This window comes from Penaeus vannamei, chromosome 12, assembly GCF_042767895.1.
Source record: "Penaeus vannamei isolate JL-2024 chromosome 12, ASM4276789v1, whole genome shotgun sequence".
NCBI classification, from domain to species: Eukaryota; Metazoa; Arthropoda; class Malacostraca; order Decapoda; family Penaeidae; genus Penaeus; species Penaeus vannamei.
This window is the reverse complement of record NC_091560.1, coordinates 34,189,207-34,193,198: the sequence shown is the minus strand read 5'-3', so window position 1 is coordinate 34,193,198 and position 3,992 is coordinate 34,189,207. Positions and strand designations below refer to the sequence as shown.

Genomic DNA, 3,992 nt, shown 5'->3' with positions numbered 1-3,992 from the left:
TATAACCCGGTTCACCTTTCACGTTCCCCTTTGCTTCACCGGATTTGCATTGTGCATTGTGTTCTGCATTCTGATTGGCTAAACAGTCTCTCCGCTTCTTCTCTGCCAATGTCAATAACGTTACGGTTTAATATGTACATGTACGTAAAACAGCTTGCCAAATTTGTTAGCAAATTTTCTCTAAAACCCATGAACCCCAGTTCGTATTGATGATTAAAATTTTTTACAGTACAGTATTTATTTGTAAAAAAGTTTATACAGTATTTTTATTTGTTAAACAAATGCTTGGGCCTGTAAAAGGTTTTGTTCTTTGATTTCAATGTATTGTGAGTATTTCACTGAAAAATTGAAAAAAAATAACGGTTCTATTTCCCGGATTTCGGTTTTTTTGGGAACGTAACCCCCCAAAAAAAGAGGGTTCACTGTATATATTATATATATATATATATATATATATATATATATATATATATATATATATATTTTATACATATATACTATGTATATGTATATATATATTTATCTATTCTATCTATCTATTATATATATGTGTGTGTGTGTGTGTGTGTGTGTGTGTGTGGGGGAGTATCTATATAATCTATTATACATATAGTATGTGTGTTTTATGTGTGTATACACACATTGGTTTTCCATCATTTGCACACACACACACATATATTTGTTTCTTTCTTCTTTCTGTTATGTTTTTTTTCCCTGTTTTATTTCTCTCTTTCATTTCACCTCCCACTTTCCGTACAGCCGTGTGCAGCGGCCTTGCACCCTGTCGACTTGTCCCCCCGTGGGGTCTTCCCGTCCTCCAACCCAAGCCACAGGCAAAGGGGGGCCGTGGTTCGGAAGGGGGGGCAGACGTCTGAAGGTGGTTCCCCGACCCTTTAAAAAGGGAGAAGTACCCAGACACGGGCCTGTATGCCAGAAAGTGTCGGGATTTTTAGTGTATTTGGCACGATGTGGATTAAACCAGTTAGTATGTTACATATAAGTGAATAGAAGTTCATGAACTCAGGAGACACTAAGGAACGGGAAACCACTTGTGTTGTATGTGACATAGAGGGTGCGAAGCTACTTGGCTAATATAGTACCCCCCGTATAAATACCTGGGTTTAAACTTCGGTTCCCTTTTGGCCCTATCCTTTATGACGAACTTGCGAATTAATAAGTTATTCTTTTTAATCCCCTTTTTTCATTTGCCAGGTATGTTTTGCCTCGAATAACGCCAACACCGTCACCAACACCCATAATTGTAACGCCCACCAGCAACCCTGGGGGGAAAGAACAATGTTTCCCCAAAGTGCGGACGTCCCAAATTTCCGTGAACAAAGTATTCGGTGGCGAAGATGCTGTTGCTGGCGAATTTTTGGGTGGCTGCTTTGGGATATACAGGTTTTTACGTGTTAGCCTTGGATCGGCATGCAATATAAAAAAATTTGGGTTTCGACGATATTATACACTGACTACAAAAGAATTTCTACATATGGAAAGTTTCATTAACACAATTTTTCTCGCCTGCAGCCCCAGGCGGCCGTGGCCCCCCGGGGGCAGTGTGGGGGAGCTCCATCAACACCGTTACGTCCTAAAGCTGCTCATGTGGCCACCCAGATTTTCTGTTCGGCTATACCCTGTAAGCATGATCAGAATAATCTCTGCAACTTACTATAAAACACATTCAGACCCCTCAGCTTTCGGTCAGGACGATATTGATTGATTTTGATGAACATAACTAAATTCGCGATGGGGGCGTGGTTCACTGGTCTTGTCTAGCAGTCAAAGCCCCACTGGCATGGATATCTACCCTTGCCACCCTTTCATACAGGAGGTAACAGAAGTACAATAAACAGACATTCACAGTTTCACTGAAGGGACAAGAACCTGATATAAACCCCCCATTATTAGTTATCATCGTTGTTTGATTAATTTTTTCTTTCATTTTTAGAACTGTAATCCGTCTCGGCGAACACGACCTCTCCAAGACCAGGACTGTAGCCAACGCCTCTGCTTGCCTCCTGTGCAAGACTTACGCCTGAGCAAGTCGTCCCTTTATCCTTCCTTCAACAAACGTGCTCCCGAGAGTGATGATATTGCGCTCATCAGACTGAACAGGAACGACAATCCAACTCGTCATCTTCCTCCGCTTTTTGGGGTTTGGGGGAAAGGTCACATGAATAGTCGTTGTGGCTACATTTAAAAATTCAAACAAGTTCTTTTGACCACATAGTTGGCGTGCGCCCTCTGCCTCCCCCGCGCTGGCTTAGACGTCGGGTCCTTCCTTGCGGGTAGAACCTATAGTGATGGCTGGGGGCATACGGAGAGGGGGAGAATCCGGTGTGGAAGGTCCGGGTGCCCTTTTTGTTGATCTCCCACCTGCAAAGAATGAACGAAGGAGAAACGCTGGTTAACGAACAGGTGAATCTGAAACAGGTAATATTTCTTGTGACTGAACTTAGAACTGGAAGACCAAAAAAGCATAACAAATACAGGTTTGATAATTTGGTGTCCAATTTTTCCAGGTTTGTTTCGGCGGACAAGACTCATGCAGTGGTGACCCGGCGGCCTCTCTTCTTGGACGCGCCCCTGGCACCATCGTGAGTACTGAGATTTTGCAGCTGTGAAATCAAACAAGCAACCCAACACACACACAAAAAAATCATAACCCCCCTTTTTTCCTCGCTTTGACCCCAACTCACAATAATAATAATAATAGTAATAATAATAATAAAAAAAAAATCTTCCTATAGGAAAAAAAGATTTATCACGACGTCAACCTCCGCTTCATTAGTATCCTTGAACAACCTTCCTCAGAAGGATTACAACTTCGTTCTTCCCCTCAACAGCTGGGCGTCGTATCGAAGGGCGGGGGGTGTGGAAAACCCGGCGTCCCTGGATTCACCCACGTCGCCTCCTACAGGGCTGGATCGCAGAACCTTAGACCTTAGGAGCAAAGTCGTTTTTTTGTCTATGGTGCCTTTGTTTTCCCTTTGATGGTATAGGCGTCACATAGTTCTTTGGGGGGGTTGTTTTGTTTGTTGCTGTTCAATGTTCAATGTTGTTTTTTTCCAAAATTTTTTTGTCTTATTGTTCTCCCAAAAAATACCCAAAGGTTTAAATTGAATATTTTGTCTAATAAATTTTGAAGTGTCCCAATGAAAGAACTTTTTGTAAAAATTTATGCAATGCCCCGATACATCTGATAAGTTGTAATTGATGTCTTTGAACCCATTAATTAGGCCTGTCTGTTAATCTGTTTTTTTTTCCCCGGAAATCCATTCTAAAAAAAATCGATCAGTTTTGGAAGACATAATTATATTTTGAGTATATGTATAACATACATACATATATATATGCTTATATATATATATATATATATATATATATATATATATATATATATATAAAAAACGTCCCTAAACACAAACACACACAATGTTTGTGTGTGTGTTTCTATCTCTCTCTCACTGTATAGATATACATATATATATATATATATATATATATATATATATATATATATATATATATATATAAAATATTATTTACTTATATATATATATATATATATATATATATATATATATATATATATATATTTTTTCTTTTTTGTACATACATACATACATACGGACATATATATAATATATATATAAAAATAAATATATATATAAAAAAATTATAAAAATATATATATATATATACACATCACACATATTTACATATATACATATATCATAAAATTTATATATATATATATATATATATATATTTTGTATATATGTATAGACATATTTTATATACATACATACACACAAAAACATGTGCGCGCATGTAAATACATATATTTGTATATATCATATATGGATATATATATAAAACATATATATATATACATATATATGTATATATATACATATATATTATATATAAAAATATTTTGTATATATATAATATATGTATATATATACATATATACACATATATAA

The 3,992-nt window shown here is 36.8% G+C and overlaps 1 pseudogene; it reads left to right on the top strand.

Annotated features, from left to right (window-relative positions):
* Positions 1–281: 281 nt before the first annotated feature.
* Positions 282–2,951, top strand: LOC138863534 (phenoloxidase-activating enzyme 1-like; annotated as a pseudogene).
* The last annotated feature ends 1,041 nt before the right edge of the window (positions 2,952–3,992 follow it).